The 20,145-nt window shown below is 35.7% G+C and overlaps 1 protein-coding gene across 2 annotated transcripts in view; it reads left to right on the top strand.

Annotated features, from left to right (window-relative positions):
- The window catches only part of raraa (retinoic acid receptor, alpha a), a 166,033-nt gene that overhangs the window by 85,659 nt on the left and 60,229 nt on the right, over positions 1 to 20,145 (top strand). The gene's annotated exons all lie outside the window — the stretch shown is intronic.

The following is a 20,145-nucleotide window of genomic DNA, read 5'->3' as shown; positions in this document are numbered from 1 at the left end:
ATCCAAGGAAACTTTCTATTGCACAAAAGTTACTTTATAATGGAAATTGGTTCTTTTAAGAAAGGTTCTTTGATGAGCCCCAAATGGTTCTTCTATGGCAGGAATGGCTAGTCCTGTTCCTACAGATATACCTTCCTGAAAAGTTCAGTTCTACACTCTTAAAAATAAAGGTTCAAAAAGCAGCAATGCCATAGAAGGTTCCAAACACAGCAATGCCATAGAAGAACTGGAATCTGACTTAGGATAAGAAATCCTTGGGTAAGAATCCTGTGAAAAACATGACTCACAGTGAAAGAGCTGAATAATGAGAGATCGAAAAACAAGCTAAAATGGCATGCTTGTGATTGTATTTTTGCATCATATTCGCTTTTGTTCATGGTAGGTTTAGGTTTAGTGCAGACGGTACGTTATTTTAAAACGTCACAGAGCATTAGAATTATAGTGCCACTCAACGGACATTTAAAGTCAGAACTGCAGTGACACGTCCAAAACCAACATCACATAAAAACATTTGTTAACACTGTTGGGTAGATTTAGGGTTGGGTTTGGTGTAGGGAATATTTTCAACATGATAGAGCATTAACCTTTAGCAACACTCCCCGGATATTTGAATTCTGAACAGCCGCAATAAGCACCTTAAGCGGCATAATAAAAATGCAGTAATATGTGCCTGTACCAACGTAATAAAAATGTTCCACATTCATGTGTTGAATGTGTGTTTTAGCGCCACTCTCTGGACATTTCACTTTGAAACTTCCGCAAAACATTACAGTGTTGCAGAAATGTAAATAAAGGCACATATTTCCAATGAGCCTGGTTTGGTTTTACTACCGCTAGTGTTTATTTCAACTGGAAACTGTAGCGATTTGTTCGTAGGTTTTTTGGGTATTGTAGAAAAGTAGTTAGAGGCATGTATTTTCAATGAGTGTTGATATCATTTTTGGGTTCCCCAAAGAACCTTTCGGTGAGCAGTTCTTAAAAGAACCCTTCACACAAATCCTTCTTTGTGTGAAGAATATTTTATCATTTAAAGCTGTTTTCACACTCAGCAGGTTTGGTTAGATTAAAACGAATTCTGGTGCGCTTGTTTTCTCAGTCCAATTTATTTGAATAGGTATGTGAACACTGCGTCGAAACCTTGGTGCGCACCAAACCCACCGTTCCAAGAGGTCCCGCTCCACTCCCTGCTGAAAAAAAAACAGCTAAAAACAGCCTAGGCTGGTTGGCTGGTCTTAGCTGGTTTAAGCTGAAAGTAGCTGGTTTTAGCTGGTCTCCCAGCCTGGCTAGGCTGGTCAGGCTGGTTTTAGCTGGTTGTTCCAGCTGGTCTCCCAGCTTCATCCATCAAATCATCATTAACCGACAACAGCTTTTAAATTTGAGTGGAGATCAGAGCATTTGAGCCGTGCGCAGAACACACAACTGATGGGAGGGAGCGGCTCCAGTGGAAATTGAAAATAAAACTTTCAGATGACAACCAGCTCATTTCTCCATCACTGTAAGTTACCGAAACCAAACATTAAAGCACGCAGCACACGGTAGACGCACATTTGTGCGGCAGAGCGGCTCTCTCACACTGTATGACATGACAGACAACTAGTTGTCCAATCCTGTTTCGTTCACATAGCACGTGTATTCCAAGAATGCGGTTGTGAAAATTTACGGGTGTGAGTTCGGTTATAGAATGCGGTTGTCACACCCATAAATAACCTTATTGTGTGTGAACGTAACTGTATTAAGGACTCAAATACGGTATTTTTCCACTATACAATGGAAAGGTTTCAAGTGTCTCAAAGGTTGTTCATGGAACCATCGATAAGAGTAAAGAACCTTTATTGTTAAAAGTGTAACCCTGATAAAACATAACTGAACCAGCTCATTCAGATCTTCAGGAGCATTTGATAATTACAGACAGGTGTATTGGAGAAGGGCTGGAACTCTGCAGAAAGGTAGATCTTCAGGAGTGTACCTGCTGGATTCTGCTGCTTTCAGTTGTTTGTTTGAAATTCTGTTGCAGAAAAAGAATGTAAACAATTTGGATTTGCCTGAATGGCTTGGTTTGCAGGTAATGCTTCTTGTCAGTATACTCATTGTTACTCTGCCCAAACCTTCAATCTCGTGTCATTGATTGGACTCTGGGTTAGCTGGCGCCTGACTCCAATTAGCTTTCTGAAACATCATTATCCTCAGGATTCACATTTTTTTCATCCTGCACTTTGAATGTTTGCACAGAATGTTTAATAAAGACATAGCATTGTTTGTTTGTTGCTTGTTTAAGCATATTGTGTACTAATAAACATGTACGGTGCTGCATACTGCCGCTGTGATCTAGACTCAAGCTGCTTTGAATGTTTGGGATGGTTAATTGAGAACTGCAGAGTCAGAACTTGAGCTGGAATGATTTGAATGATGTAAATTATTGAATATCTGGAAGATGAATCTCGTACTGACGACTCTTCAGAAGAAACAAAAGTGTGATATGAATCACTTCCTCTTAGAGGCAAAAGAGTGTGTATATGAGGCTGTCATAGCAAATTATGTTATGTGCTGTGTTTACTAAGAGAGGTACTTCCTTCCCTTTCACAGAACAAACATTTCCTGTCTGTAAACAGCACAGAGTTGGAGTGCAGGACACAAGCTCTTCCTGTGCACACAGCTTTCTCTTTCACACATAGCCTACATTCATTCTCACTGTCATATAACTTTTCTGTTATTTCTATTAAAGCCTATTATTAACTATTAACCTACATACATACATACACACACACTTTATTTTTAACTATGTTTAACTACTATGTACTGACATTTCATTTTTGCATTGTTCTTATATTTAAAAAACTGCATGTAATGCATGTAATTACAGCATATTACACTAAACCCAACCTACGTGAAGAAAACACTATAATTGTTTTTTTATATATATTGTTTTTTTTAACTGAGTGAGGTGAGCAATAGTAAGGCAATAATCAGACATGTTTTCTAAGAATGTCTGGATTGTGTTCAAATCAGTTCATTTGGATAGTTCATTTCAATGATTCATTTTTAAAATATGCAGATTTTTTTTCCCTTTTTTTTAGGCACAATATATGTTTTAAATACAGATATTAAAGTTGTTTGTCACAACATTTTTGATTAAGTCATATAAAAGAGCATTTTTATCCAGATGAATATTCAAGCAGCAAAAGTAATTAGCTACAGTACATACTAGTAACAAGTTACTAATTAGTAACTAATTAGTGCTAACATTTTGACCAAGAGAGGATTGTCTTTTTGCTGAAAATTCTAGTTAATGTTACTGCATTAGACTAAAACCTATTGTATTGTTATGTTATATTATTAACAAATATTGGATTCAATCTTTTTTATCAACTTAATTTTTAATTAGCACAGGTTTTGTATTTCTTTTTGCAACTGATTGATCATAAGCCACATTAATCTGAGATTATGTACCTCAGTTTTCGAGGGATCATTGCCAAAATGAGGCCTATCCCCCCCATATCCCTATATATTTTTCCCTATATATTTTCAATTTTGATATTTGACATTTAAATGATATTTCATTGATAAGTTATGCTATGTCCTTGGTAGAGGACATTGGGACAATTTTTTTAAATTCACCAATACATTTTTATTTTCAGGAGTTTTTATGTTTAGGTGTTTTTTTTGTTTGTTTGTTTGTTTGTTTTTTTTAAACCAAACTTTGTATAAAGATGAGTCTTAACTATGTTATAACAGAATGATTTTATATACCATTTTTCTTTATGCAAAATGTGTGTAAAATGGCCATAAATATATATTTTTTTCATTACATACAATGTATCTATAAACTAAATCTAATTTGCATATTAATGTGCAACATTTGGGGCAATACGTAATGAAAAAATAAGTGTAATAATGGGAGTAATAATTGACGAGACTTTCTTAGTATATATATAATATTTCATAGGAATATTGAAATATAATTTCCTTTCCCTATTCACTCTGTCTCCTAAAATGCGTAATAAGCATGCTTTTAGTCCCGGTATCCTCATATGAGGACATATGAAATCAACGTCCTGTTTAATTGATTTATGATACACAGTTTAAAAATTAGTGAGATTTAAATGATAATAACAAAATATTATCATATTTCCATAAAGTGTCACTAAATTAATATTAGACATTTTTGAACACCAAGGAGAGAGAGCGGTCATGGTGAAACATCCAAAGATTTAGTATCTTTGAAAAGCCCTGAATGTGCTCTGCACAAGAGATCCAGACTTAAAACTATGGCATGTCTCGTAGAAATTCACTAAAATATAATGTCCTTATATGAGGATGCAGGCTCTTAGGAAAGCTTGTTCACTTTCAAAGTAGCCCAACATTTTTATGTTGTAATGTAAAACTGTGGCAAAAAGTGTGTGTGTGTGTGTGTTATTTGCTGTTTTTGGTTGGAATGTTCTATGTGTCAATATTGGTGTGTAAATGGCGAGGTGGATGTGGTGAAAGTGGTCACCTTAAGGTATGTGTGTGTTTGTGTTAGTGGAGCAGGTGGTTTTTCTCGGTCTTGGTGGTCCCTATTGAGAGAGGGTCCATGTGGGTGGTTGAAACCAGACTAAACGTGAAAAGGAACTCTAATACACACAGTCATGATAGTTTATTAATATTTAGAAACTCATGCCTGTCACAACAGCTCCAATGTGTTTGTGTGTTTGTTTTGTTGTTATGTTTATTTTTGGAAACTGACTGTTTTTGCATTGTGCGATGCTCTTTTTGAACGTTTTTAAAAATCAGTCCGAATTTTTTCATTTGAAAGATTTACTATGGTTTGTGGGGACTGGTGTCTAACAGCTGCTGAGTGTGTGTTGTTAGTAAGTGCAGAAGCACCAAGAAATAGATGGCAGACTTGCTGTTTTTGTGGACGGCATATGGGATAACTTGAGACATGTTGCTTATGTTTCTCTCATATTTCATTTTCATGCACACACACACTCATCTGTGAGCATACTGCATAAAGAGTGTCAGGTTTGCTAGACCCTGGCCCTTGTTCAAAGTCTCAGTGATCGACATTACATATGTGGGATGTGGTGGTCTTCTAAAATGAGATGGCAAAGTGCTGTACCCTTTTTTTTTTCAGTTCCATATGATGTTTACATGTTTTCGGGATTACAGGCATGTGGGTCAGAAGAAAAAGCAACTACCAAAAATATATAGGCTATTTAGCTATTTGAGCTTTGGATTATTTTCTTCACACAGCTGTATGGCAGTGTAGTTATATTTTTATTATATGTGCACTTTACAATGGAACAAAATATCCTGATCAGTTTATGTTATGTTTGATTTGGATCAGTGTAAAGATTAGTAAGGTAATTTACGGTGTGTTACACAACTACTTTACAATGCAATAAACAATTAACACAGTTTTATTAACAGTTTTATGATGTTATAAAGAGGTGTACTTAAATAACAAGTCAGGGTCAGGGTAAGGTCTCTTACCTAATATATTAACAGTTACAGAGAATGTAAACTAACAGACGTTTAAGCATATTTTAAAATTACCCACTTCATAAAGCCATTTTTTAAAAAATATATATATTTAGTCTTTAGATGTTTATCACTATATTTTTTATGTAAATCAGCATGTGTTATTATATTATGAGAGATATTTAAGCTAAAATGTACGTGTTCAAGTTTAATTCATTATTGCATTATATAATTTGAAATTATTAAAAGATATTGCACTTTTAAATAAATTGAAATTGAAATTGAAGTTCTGTTTGAATTGACAACTAATTGTTTTGGATTCATAATAATAATAATATTATCATTTTTTATTTATTTAACTTGAATACTTGTACTCTTATTTAGTTACTTAAAAAAATGACCATTTATGATGTACGTATTTCACAGGTCATCATTCTTTCTTCTTTTTGTCTATCTTACCAAGCTATCAAGCCAAGTTTTTTAAATTTATGACCAATGAAATCCATTTAAGTGTCAGACATAACTGTTCCAAACTATGGTAATTTGTCCTGGTGAATAGACCTCAGTCCCCACAACACAGAGCCTTTCAGCCAAAGCAATATTGGTCAGTTATAGCTGATGATGAACAATGTTGACAGTGTCTAAACAAAATTTCTCAAATGCAAATGCTTTAGAACTCAGCACTGAATACTTTGAGGTTTTATTTTAACATCTGGTGTATTAAATAACTGTATAATCAGGATAATCAGGGGAAAAAAAAATATTTTAAGATTATTTTAACAAAAAAAAAAAAAAAAAAGCATTTGAAAACATTTACTTTTTACTTTGAATATGTAAGTACTTTTTATGGGGAAACTTCTTTGTAATTAAATATTTTTTATTAGATACTTAGATACTTACATAATGGTCATACTAAAGCACACTTTTGTTTACTTTCTACATCCCTGGAAATAAATACAGTGGCATACGAAAGTTTGAGAAGCCCTTGCAGAATCTATGAAAATGTGAATAATTTTAACAAAATAAGAGAGACCATACAAAATGCATGTTATAATGTTTACATATAGTCCACAAGACCAAAAAATAGCTGAAATTATTAAGATAACCCCCTTCAAAAGTTTGGGAACACTTGGTTCTTAATACTGTGTGTGGTTACCTGGATGATCTACAACTCTTTTTGTTTGTTTGTTTGTTTGTTTTGTTTGAACCTTTTTAATAGTTGTGTTTGAGTGTGAAAAGTTGTGTCCTCAGTGTGAAAAGATGGATCTCAAAATCATACAGTCACTGCGGGTTCAAATACACAAAAGATGCTGGAAAACTAAAGAATCTGCAGGACCTGGAGAATTGTTCTCAAGAACAGTGCTCAGTTTAACTGTTCAGAATGTACAAGGGACCCATGAATACTCATCACAAACCAAACAAAAAAAAAGGTCATCCAGGTAACCACACACAGTATCAAGAACCAAGGGTTCCCAAACTTTTGAAAGGGGGTTATTTTATTAATTGCAGCTATTTTTTTGGTCTTGTGGACTATATGAAAACATCTTTTATGTAAAATATCTTACTCAGGACAGTACTAAATAAAACATAGCATGCATTTTGTATGATCTCTCTTATTTTGTTAAAATTATTCACATTTTCACAAATGCTGCGAGGGGTTCCCAAACTTTCGCATGCCACTATAATAATGATTTACTTTCAACCAGGTTGATAAAGTTTATTTAAACATTCCATAAGGCTCTCTGATGTAAACCAAACATTTGAAGCTTGTAGTCATGGAGACTGATTTTGCTAATAATAGTATAGTTTTACTGTTTCAATGCAAAAACGTAATGAAAAATGATTGGTTTCATTTTATAGTTATAAAAAGCTAATCAGAAATCTCTTCAAGAGTTTAATTTCCCTGATGTGTTTATCTTGCAAGCTGACAGTAGCCAACCACACACACACACTGATCCGTCTTTACAGGCTTTTCCACTACTGATTATGCAAATTTCCCTATGCTTTCTCTCCTGTCCTGTCAACGAAAGAATGAACTGTCTTTGTGTAATCCTGGATGACTCCATTCAGCGGTGAGTCCATGTTTCTCACTCTCTCACATATACACACACAGGCCTTATGGGAATTCGGCTGTAAATATAGCATAGACACTGTCAGAAACTTCACTGTATTCACATTAAATACAGCCATGCTGATGCTACAACAGGAAATAGTGCTGATCTGGTTTATGTGGGATGTAATACAGTGTCCATATGTCATATTTGCCTCCGTGCTACTACAGCTGATTTGAGGTCAGAATCTGAAACTTTTATCTCCAAACAAACACTCTGACCTGATTCTCATTTACCTTAATTTAAATGTAATTACATGGCACCTATTTGAAGTATATTCGATTGCCAGTTGCTTTAGTCATTTGAATAAATGTAATGTGTAAATACAGTAAAAAAAACTTGTATGTCTTTAGTTTGAACCGTACATCTCAATTATACGATCAAGCTTTTGAAAAAAAAGACAGAATGGTCCCATGCGACATGTTGTATATATTCCAAGAGTTTTGGGGTATATGAAAGTTTTGTGAGAACAAACTGAAATGTAATGTATTATTTAACAAATATCATAACTTAAAGGCACAATATGTACGTTTTCTTTGCTAGAGGGTGCATATTCAAAACAAACAAGAAACAAAGGCATAGTTTGATGATGCTGTGATTGAGTGTGGAATCATGGGAGTTGTTGTCTTCATCCTCACAGCCGATGCAATCCAACGGGAGAAATCATGTTCATTGATGAGCTCATGTATTAGAGACCTATTAAGGTCACTGTAGTATGAAATAGGGTGGGGCTGAAAGTCATAGAAGCGAAACGAGGATGCTGGAGCGATTGCTAATGAGAGACAAGCCCGACACAAGGCTTGAAAACAGCTTGGATTTTATAATGCCACAGTCGACCACTTCCGCTCCTTTGGACATGCGTATATAGCAAAAAGCAACTCTCTTTTATCATACTAAATACATTTGAGTGTGTTGAAGTGTTGTTATAATGCTTCTCTGTGCATGCATTCGTCACCTGTCTATTAAAATGCATAACATATTAAAGCATCTTTGGGGTTTCCATGTTTTCTACAAAATAAAACTGGAAAAGTCAAGGGTGTATGACGTCATTGGCAGATGACGCAGCGTTACAGTCCGTTACGCTTATTTCTCTGGATTTAAACATTCTTCTGAACATTTGGGATAATGTAAGTACACAAGTCAGCTAAATATATAACAGTGTTCTAGTGGTTTTTGGATATTTTAATAAAAAAATCTTACATAAAGGGCCTTTCACAGTTGGTTTCTGTGCACGACTGCACGTTCATGCATTGTTTGCAAATGTTTGTTGGATCTATGGTTATAGGAAATGATGAATAGTTGGAAATGACAGAACTTGCAACCGCAATGATAATTTTGGGAAACATACCCCAGAAACTGTTGTTTGCTTGCTCTCTCATACTTGCAATACACCAAGGAGTTTAAAACCAGATGCTCATATTTCTGTGTCTTTCATGAAGCTGGATACCATTTTATATGGTGTTAACTTGAGGAATTTGTTATTTAATATGTGATTCTAACGTTCCACAGTCTCCTTATCCATGTTTAATATACATGAGGAGCACTACTTCAGTCTAATTAGATTTCAGTGTTGGCAGAGCTGCACGATGTGGTTCCACAGAAATAGAAACCAAGGGATCACCAAAATGTAGTGCTACTTGTTATGGTTGCTGTTGATTAGAATAAAAACTTAGTGCTTTTTTTGTGTCAGGCCTGGTTAGAGCTAAAAAAAAGCTGTCTTTGGTGGCCACTCAAGTGGTAATTTGCAGTCATGCAAAAAAGTCCTCTCAAAAATTACTTGCTGAGCTCACATTTCAATAACATTTGTTGGTCCAGCCAATCTGAAGTGTAGAGCAAAGGTGAAGTATCATGTAAAGAGTTTCTCGTAAAGACCAGGCAGTACAGAGCGTTGATTTGCTCTTTTATTTGAATGGTTGAATTTACTTCACTTGAGCTGCTGTATTGGGTGTTCAACTTTTTTTCCCATTCATTATAAATACCAGTGGTCAACACTGATGTGTAGAATTGTTTGATTCACCATCCATCTTAAAATTCTCTTGTAAATTTGTCTGGGTTTGAGATTCCATTCCTGTGAAGCTGTAGGCCACTTCTCATTGGTGAAGATCAGGTGAGCTTGACTTTACAGACCTAAAGGTGAAGGATCACTCTGAGGCTCTCATAAACCTGTAGAGCTGCCAAACAAACAGTATTCTGTCTCTCTCTCCTCTCATCCATCATTTGACCCTTCCCTTCAGAGACAGGCAACGAGATGCGAGAGGAGTGAGAGACGAGAGCTCGGAGGCACTTTAAATCTCCAGCTCCCTTCACTGAAGAATCAACCGCCAGAGGAGGGAATTTTTTTCTGTCTGTTCTTCCTTTCCATTCAGTTTTTGTCCACACCTTCCTCAGGAGTGAGGGTGCCTTAAAAAATGAGAGAAAGAATAAGAGATGGCGTTAAAACTTTCAGAAAGGGGCCAAAACAAACAGTCCGACTGTGGAATGCTGGGAACACTGATGTTTGCACATGTCTGACTCAAACTCTCCAGTATGAATTACTAACAACAGTCAGGCAAAACAAAGGATTTGGTTGTGACATTTGTTGTATGGTTCATTCAGCTTGGATTACATGTGTCATTATGTTCCAATAAAGTCTTTCTCTTTCGGGTCAATTATTGTCATGGTGGAACAACAACATGAAAAGAATTTTGCTGAACAAGTTAGTCATCGTTAAACTGTCCACCTGTTTATAGCTAGCTTTCTGAATAAGGTTGGCTCCTGTCAAACTAACCTCATGTGTATCTGCACTATGCAGCGGGGCTGGACATTCGTGTTTGCGTACTAGTGTAAAATATGTTTCTGGTTTACTACAAACTGTCCTCTCAACATTTGTAATAAGCTGGAAAGTAAAACATCTGTTGTGTATCTATGTAAAACCCTGAAAACAACTCAACAAAAAAGTATTGTGCTTGTCCTTATTTGATAAATCGCAAAAATGATTGTTTCTTGATAATATTTCAGATATTGCAGATAACAAAGTTAGTACTACATGCTTAAAGCTACAAGAGAGTATGATAGTACATGCCAAAACAGTCATGTGGTTTTGGTTAGCTATTTTTGTTGACATCTATTGAACGCTTATTAGAATTTTTGGTCATAAATAAAGGGCATCTTGAAGTTTGTATGCTTAGATGTCATGTACGTTTATTTAATCTAATTTTATGATATTTATATGTAGTATATGATCCAGTTCCAGGACAGTAAATTATTGAGACGTTCTTGACACTCAGAATAAAATGGATCACCCTTGGTCTATTTACCAAACATTCTGGTGTGTTTTATACACTTAAGCCAAAAGTATACTTTGGTTTATATGTGTACACTAGAGTATGTGTACAGCAGGGGCATTTCCTCTGAGGAGACAAGGGAGGCAGTGTCTCCTCAAAATATTGGATGAGAAAAAAAATAAGTAAAATAAGTAAAAAAAAAAACCAACAATGCCAATATTACAAAATAAAACATTTAAAAGTGTATAAATCGCTGTTTTTTTGAAAGAAACATCAAACAGGTAAGGTTACAGCGGGAATCCGCATCTCTCTTGCCTCCATTGAGTTTTAACAGACCCCCTAAAGTGTGTGAGTTTGTTGAAGTGTAATGGAGAATTGAATTGGGGAAAGTCACCTGAGAGGAGGCAATTCCTTTTTGTGATGTGATTGGATATGACTGGTTATGCTCTGCTGTGATTAGTTTATGTGATAAATCCCGCCTCTTGTGTTCATATGTGTTCCACATATGCTGAATGAACAAAATAATGCCATTGATGGAAAGAGTAATTTTAGTAAGTAATCAACTCACACACTCCGTTTTATGCGAAAGTTTAAGAACCCCTTGCAGAATCTGTAAAAATGTGAATAATTTCAAAATAAGAGACATCATACAAAATGCATTTTATTTTTTATTTAGTACTGTCCTGAGTAAGATATTTTACATTAATGATGTTTACATATAGTCCACAAGACAAAACAAATAGCTGAAATTATTAAAATAACCCCTTGCAAAAGTTTGGGAACCCTTGGTTCTTAATACTGTGTGTGGTTACCTGCATGATCTATGACTGTTTTTTGTTTTGTGATGGTTGTTCATGAATCCTTTGTTTGTTCTGAATAGTTAAACTGAGCACTGTTCTTCAGAAAAATCCTCCAGGTCCTGCAGACTCTTCAGTTTTCCAGCATCTTGTGCATAGTTGACCCGTTTCCAGCAGTGACCCATCTTTTCACACTAACGACAATTAAGGGACTTAAACACAACTATTATAAAAGGTTCAGACATTCACTGATGCTCCAGAAGGAAACATGATGCATTAAGAGCCGGGGGGTGAAAACTTTTGAACAGGACTAAGATGTCCAAATTTTTCTTACTTTGTTGAAACATAGTACTGCCCTTCAGATGCAACAGGAGATACTTACATGTTTCCCAGAAGACAAATTAAGTACAATTTAGCTTGATCTTCAAATTCAAAAAGTTTTCAACCCCCAGCTCTTACAGTTTTTCTCAATTGCTTAAACACATTTCTTGAAATTATGCCTCGCTTTTGCGGAACTCTAAACACAAATCCGTAACTTCTAACTCAATTCCCTAAACTTACTATATTCAGGTCAAAATGAAGCTCTCCACTCAAAACCACTCAATCTTGCTGAAAAAACAAACTTTGCTCTCAGACATGACACACAAACCCTCAAAAACACACACACTATAACACAGTTTTACACACTGATGAGATCAATTCAAAACAATACTACGAAAACTGGTAATAAGTGTTGCTTGGGGAAATTTTTTTTTTTAAATTAACACGATGAACACAACAAATGTATGCATTTGCAAGTGTTTTAATCCTTAATTTATTGTACTGTAGAACAGCAAACAACAACAAAAATAATTGTTCTGCCCCAGCACCCTGTCTTTGGTCTGGGACAGGCCAAACAACCTCCTCAACATCACAGACTAAATTGGGCATGGACAGGCAGCAGAGGTAAAATCCCCTTGCATGGCACGCATCAACTAAAATATATAAGACTGCTTGTTTTCTTGCCCTTCCTATTTCTCTTCTATGTTGTTGTCGTCATTCTTCACCTTATACTCTTTGTCTTCGAAATTGCATATTACTGTATGCGGGATATTGATTGAAAAAGAGCAGATAGTATTCACAGTTACACTTTTACTAGTGGTCTGACAAAAAAAAAAAAAAAAAAAAAAAATATATATATATATATATATATATATATATATATACATAACAAAATAAAATAACATATAAATACATTACAAAGTCATTGTGCAATAGGAAAGAAAAAAGTAAATATGGGCAAAGGCGGAAATATACATTAGAAAGTGCACTGTCAGAATTTGTAACTGTGTTGTGTTGTCCTCTGTCTATATATGCTTTCCAACTGAAGGTTCATGAGATGTTGAGATGTACCTTTGAGCTATTTCAAAGAACTGCTTTATCATTGGTTGATCTGTAGTCTCTGGTGAAAGTCAGTATTCACTTTAACAATTTATGGCAAATATACAAAAAGTCTAATAGAAATGTGTAGAATATGCTTGACCGTTTATGACAACTAGATAAAAAGTTTAGCATTTCCTGCAAAGACATATACGATGAGCTAATGACTTGATGTTTTGAGGGGTAAGACTATAGCAACATGACAATAGGGACTGAAAATGTAGGAAAAAGCAGACAAATCCATTGCATAATCAGTTACATGAACGTACCAAAGCAAACACAACTTGTTAAAAAAAAAAAAAATTAGAAACATTTTATGATGTGCACAAGTGATTACATGATGTGGAGGTTGAACAAGTAGTTTTGAGAATTTCATTTCTGATCTGAGAAAAGCACCAAACTGTAAACTGACTTTGGCCCTTTTATCTAAATCGAAGCTTCTGATTGGTGTGTGATAAATTTTGACTCCTAGTGTTTCCACTTGGGTAATTGTGTACTAATTGAGCTCAAACTTTGCAGACTTGAGTGAACAATATTGAATGCTAGTGCTTTCTAAATGACCACATGATGTAAGCACTGAGAAATGTAGGGATTTGTGTGTAGAGTTTTGCAGTAACAGTTCACCAAATCTGACTCATGTGTTAAAGCAGGGGAGTAGTGTTTATAGTTTAGGAAAATGGGTGTGCTTTTTGAAAAATGGCATTATGGTTTTGAAATTTTAGTTCAAAAGACTACTTATAGTGTTTTAGCAATCGAGAAAAACTGTAAAAGGGTTCTATTATGCTTTTTCACTTTTTGAATTTTAGTCAGTGTGTGGTGTGTATGTTTGGGTATAAAAAAGATCTACAAAGTTACAAATCTCAAAGTCCACTCCAGTGTTAATTTCGTTGACGAAGACTATGACGAAAAATATTCGTCAACGAACATTTTTTACAGACGAAAACTAAATAAAAAGTCAGATATGATGACGAAGACGATGACGAAATTTAACTGACACTTTAGTCAACGAATAAAAACGAGAGGAAAATGTTGGGGCGGGACGAATGGAGAAGAGATCCAATAAGAACTACCCTTTTGTGGGGAAATCCAATCAGAGCGAATCTTTTGAGGGCAGGTTGATCTTGGCAAAGCCATTTTCAAAAGCCGCGGTTTTCAAGTTATGAGGACGTTTGTTATACATTATATTTAGTTATACATTATACTTGGATGCACAGTCTTGGTTACAAAGCTTTGGTTAATTTAAGTTGACTTTTCTCGTTAGCAACACGCTAACGTTTTGTGCACACGGTCCGAGGGCAGCGGTATGTCTCATGAACAGACAGACAGACAGAAATGTCAGAGCTTGGTCTAGGATGTCATATGCGTTTCATATAATTCAGGGACAATGCATATCTTTTTCAGGGAGCATGTATATTGTTCAGGGAGAGCAGGTCTTATGGTTATTTTTGTGAAAAAGGCTAATGTTTTTGACATTTAATAAAATAAATGTTTTTTATTACAACAATTAGATATGTGCCTGTAATCTCTATATGCTTCCATATATTGTAATATATTTACAATTACGTGAATTATGGAGAAAAATATGCTAATATTTGGTCTACTAAAACTAGACTAAGACTAAAAGACTTATGATATTTAGTCAACTAAACTAGACTAAGACTAAAAGATTTCAGATGACTAAAATAGGACTAAAACTAAATGGTGTATTATTCCAAAGACTAAGACTAAATCAGAATTTGCTGTCAAAATTAACACTGGTCCACTCCAAAGGGAGATATTTAGTTTTTAACTCTCTTTTCAAGAACTACAACGAACGGCTCCTTTGGACTGCAGCATTTGTTTTCCGCATGCTATGATGTCACAATGCAGCCCATTAGAATATCATTAAAATAAATCCCACCTACGGACATTCAAATTATTGGGGGGTGGGTAGGGATGAGGTGGGGGATTACCCTAACTTTAGCAATGCAGTGCAGAGAGCCGCTTCAACGAGCTGCAGCGTGGTGGGTATAAACACAATCATTGACTAGATTGGCCACTGCAGAGCAGTAATGCGCTGCAGTCGTGTGCAGTATAGGGGTCGAAACACATGCAGAGGCCGCAATTTACTCCGGTGGCCGCGTCGGAGCCTTAACGCACCGCAGACTTATGCTGTGTGTGTAAGAGATTTATTCATCATACAGTGTAGATAGCTTCACTTATAATGTGAGTGTTTTTTAAAATGCTTAAACTTGCACTAGACTAGGCTAATCAGTGATGATGTTCTTTGATAATGTTAGGCTGCTTTTAGCCTTATGCGAGAGCTGGTTTCAGGCAATGAAACTAAGTATGTAAAATAATTAAATAAATTAGCACGATAATATCATGTATCGCAATCTCGCAGGCTGACGATAGGACCCAGCACTACGGTAGCGTATTGATTACTCACCCTCCATGCATCCTAGGTGTAAGCTTCCTTCTTTCAGACGAATGCAATCGTAGTTATATTACAAATTATCCTGGCTCTCCCAAGCTTTAGAACGGCATAGACAGGTGTTTCTTTTCATCAGTCCAAAACAAGTCCAATAAACTGCATACATCCATAATAAAAAAAGTGCCTCACACAGCTCCAGGGGGTCAATATAGGCCTCCTGTAGCGAATCAATGCATTTTTGTAAGACAAATATCCATATTTAGAACTTAAGAATCACTTTAATCTAACTTTAATGCATGTGAAAAAAATGTGAAAATATGGATCTCAAAATCATACAGTCACTGCTGGAAAGGGTTCAAATTGAAGAATCTGCAGGACCTGGAGGATTTTTCTGAAGAATAGCACTCAGTTTAACTGTTCAGAACAAACAAGGGACTCATGAACAACCATCACAAAATAAAAAAACAGTCGTAGATCATCCAGGTAACCACACACAGTATTAAGAACCAAGGCTTCCCAAACATTTGCAGGGGGTTATGTTATATTAATAATTTCATTTTTTTTTTTTTTTTTTTTTTTTTTCTTTTTTTTTGTGTCTTGTGGACTATATGTAAACATCTTTTATGTACAGTATCTTACTCAGGACAGTACTAAATAAAAATAACATGCATTTTATATGATCTCTCTTATTTTGTTCAAATTATTCAAATTTTCACAGATTCTGAGAGGGGCTCCCAAACTTTAACATAAACTGTATAACCACTTTGTTACATCAAAATAAGACTTAAAATGACATGAAAACAGGATTTGTGCGAGTTTATAGTGAGTAATCAACTTGGTGAAGTTTAAAGTGAGTCTCTGTCTATGAGCAATCTTTACAGAGCTATAATAACTGATGAAAAGAAAAATTCAAAAATAGTTAAAAGTAAACAAAAGGAATAGCTGAATGTAGCTTCCGAAATAAAATATATTTGTTAAACTGTTACTGCCTGTAATTATTTTGGAATAAAATGTAAAATGCTTAAAAACACTAACTTGATGAGATTCATACATGGCTTTAATAAATAGAATATTGATTACATTGTTAATGTGAAAAAATATATATAATAGAATTGTAAAAAGTAAGTAAATCACAAAAGTTAAAAAAAAAAAATTTAAAAAATGATTTAAAAAAAAAAAAAAACACCACACACCACTGGAATATGGTGTGCATACATTTATAGTGTATGCAATTTTTTGGCCTGGGCTGTTATTTATATTTCAGCATATACACATATTGCTAGACAGTAGTGAGCATAATCCAGCTGACTTTTATACTAAATTTGTATCTCTGAGGCCTTCAGTAGCACTAGAAACTACCAGACAGGTGTGTGAAAGCAGGTTGTAGCTAAATACTACAGGACACTAACCCTCCAGGAGCAGAACTAGACACCCCTGTCCTAAGTAATCTAGATTTCCTCACATGTTTCTTCCTAGGAATTGAGCAAAGCATTGTTTATTTATATAAGCTGCCACTTCACTGCATGCCATTCTATTTTTAGTTATAGCATCAAAATCAGAACACTAAAACAGATTTGTTTTACAGCCATTTTAATAGGAATTCTGTGTGGAATGGAATCACATTATTGATAGCATTAAATAAATGACAGTTTGTGGATGTTTAGTCATGGCCTAGACAGTCTAAATGCTCCCTTAAAGCATAAATAGATAAAGGCAGGGCTGTGTGAGTGTGCGTAAAGTGTGTTATTCCAAACTGTTTAGATAATTGAAGCATTTACACAGTGTGGGCGCGAAACGAGCCATCTGGTTTGATTTACGCCAATATTGCTTTAATTAGTGAGCAAGTGTGAATGTGTGTGTATTTCTGTATGTGTGTGTTTTAGCAGAAGAGAATGCAGCTGCTGCTGCTGTTGTGTGTGTGTGTGTGTGTGTGTGTGTGTGTGTGTGGACAGATAGCACAAATACATGTTGTATTGCTGGGCTTGTCAGGTTTGTTTGGACTTAATACAGTGGATTTAGTTTGATGATGGTTTGGATTTGGTTTGTTGATGGCGCCCAAAGTTCTATGAGATCTTAAGTCATGTTTACACTCTGTAGGATTTGTTTTCTCCAATAAAGAATTGTTTGTGAACCGAAAGGTATCTTGATAATGTTTGAAAAGCCCTTTGGCTCTTTGGATTTTGTTTTTCGTTGTTTCCTGCAACAGGAACAATGGATTTCTCTATTCGCTGTCAGGCAGTGTTCTGCATCTATATTTCTGCTCTCTTGCTCTGTTCTGCACATGCTATATGTCTTGCTAATTGAAAGCAGCTTTTAGTATGTGAGTGCTGATAGATGTGTATGTGTGTATGTGTGTGTGTAGACGGTGCACAGACGGTGTAGACATGGCTAATTTTCCTCCATCCGCATGAGGCTGCTCACTGCTGGATCTAATTGACCCTCTGCTCCTCATCGGCCATTTCTCTGTCCTTCGGTTCCTCCTCTTCATTTCTTCCTTCTCTCCTCTCCCTCCCACCTTCTTCTAGCAGTGCTAAAATAACTAAAACTGAAATAGAGATGAATAAAAACATATGGGCACATTTTTAAAAAATGCAAAAAATAAAAACAGAATCTTATTCAAAATATTAAAAATGAATAATATCTCTACTAAAACAACACTGGCATAGCTGTTGATTATTTGTGTGCATTTAATATGGAATTAATAAGGATTGTTTTAGGCCTGTAGCTGCCAGGAAAACATACATACAGTATATTATGCATATATGCTTTTTTTCCCTCTCACTCATAAAGCTTTCCCGGTGTCTTATGGGACTTCAAACGCTGTGGGCACTGTTAAGAAGGGGAATTTATTTTCCGTAAGCCTCTGATTTATTAGATTGAAAAATGAAACCACAAATCAAACAGATATTATTCCTTCCAGCCTTAGAAGGAAAAAGTTAAATTACTAACAGGTCTAAATGTGTAGTTCTTGTGTTTAGAGTAGCTCTGTTCTAAAACATTGTGAGGAAGAATTTTAAGGCATCATGAGGATTCCCAACACAAGATATCTTTAATTCTGGCCAAGGCAATCCATTGATTCATTCTTGACATTTTAAAAGTAAGGTAACAAAAAACGTTGTTTATTTCTAAGGAACGCTAAATGAAAATACTCATAAACTAAATGACATTTTTGGTGCAAGTAGCCCTGACTAACATCATAAGTAGACCTTAGCAGAAAAAACTAATTATAACAGTATAACCTAACCCCTGTAAATGAGCAGAAAATAAACTGACGTTGCTGAAAGATACTTTAAATGCAGAGAATGAGAGACAGAAGAGGAGTGTGTGCGTGGATAAAAAGGGGATTGGGGACTACGGGGGAAGACCGGAGGAGAGGAGAGAGGGGATTCTGTCAGTAGATAAATTAAACAAAGGAAACAGCATGTGATGGCTCTCACAGAGACTGTCTGTCTTTATGTGTATGCCTGTAATAGTGAGAATGTTCTTGCAGTGGGTTCTTCCTTACTGTATGCATGTGTGCGTGCATGTTTTTGGTCCCCAAAAGGATAGTTACCCTGACTGTAAAATCACCAGGACTTAAATTGTGGGGACCTCCCAAAACAGTGTAATAAACATACTAAATAATGTCTTAATTTAAACTAAAGCTTTCTCTGTGTTTGGGAGTGGGTGGGTTAAGTCACTAGAGTCAATATGACTACATACAGTGCCTATAGAAAATCATCATACCCTGTGTAAACCTTTACCTTTTGTCACATTACAGCCTGAAAAATAAAATCAATTAAGTCTAACTCTTTTGAGCTGAATGTACACATTATAACCCTCATCATTAAAGTAAAATATCACTTCAAAAATTATGAATTATTAAAAATTAATTAGTGAAAAGCCTGGTTTGGTAAAGTGATCAGCCCCTTAGAGTATGCCATTATTAACTTGCTCAGGTGCAAGCAGTCAAATTCCAGATTAAACACCAGGCTAATTGCCCCACCTCACATCAATAGTAGTTGTGTTGATTACCTAAGAATCAAATGAGCTGTTTCTTGAAGATTCCACTGTTAGTAGTGCATGGTATGGCAAAGAATTCACCATGGTTGGGAAAGTGCTTTCCAAAGACCTCTGGGAAAAAGTTGTAGAAAGACACTAGTTAGGAGACATAAACATGTCAAAGGCTACATAAACATTTAAAAGGCTTTAGCTATCCCTCAGACTACTGTTCAGAGCATCATTAAAAAGCGGAAAGAGTATGGCACCACCAGCACATTGCCTAGATCAGACCATCTAGGCAATGACATTGATAAGAGAAGCTACCAGGAGGTCAGAGGCAACTTTGAAAGACTTACAAGGCTTTATGGCTGGGTTTGGTCATTCTGTGCATGTGACAACTATCTCCCAAACTTTACACAAAACTGGCCTGTATGGCAGGGTGGCATGAAAGAAGTCACACCCAGTCTTGTTTGCGCTATGCAAAAACACATTTGGAGAAGTCTAATATCTTCTGGCAAAAGGTGTTCTGGTCTGATGAGACCAAATTTGACCTTTTTGGACTGAACTCCAAGCGCTATGTTTGGCAGAAAGCAAACTCAGCACATCACCCAAAACACACCATACCTACTGTGAAGCATGGTGGTGGCAGCATTATATTGTGGGGGTGTTTTTCTTCAGCTGGGACTGGGCGATTGGTCAGG

The sequence above is a fragment of the Labeo rohita genome, chromosome 12 (genome assembly GCF_022985175.1).
Source record: "Labeo rohita strain BAU-BD-2019 chromosome 12, IGBB_LRoh.1.0, whole genome shotgun sequence".
NCBI classification, from domain to species: domain Eukaryota; kingdom Metazoa; phylum Chordata; class Actinopteri; order Cypriniformes; family Cyprinidae; genus Labeo; species Labeo rohita.
Note: the sequence above shows the minus strand (reverse complement) of the source record. Positions and strands in the feature narration are given on the sequence as shown.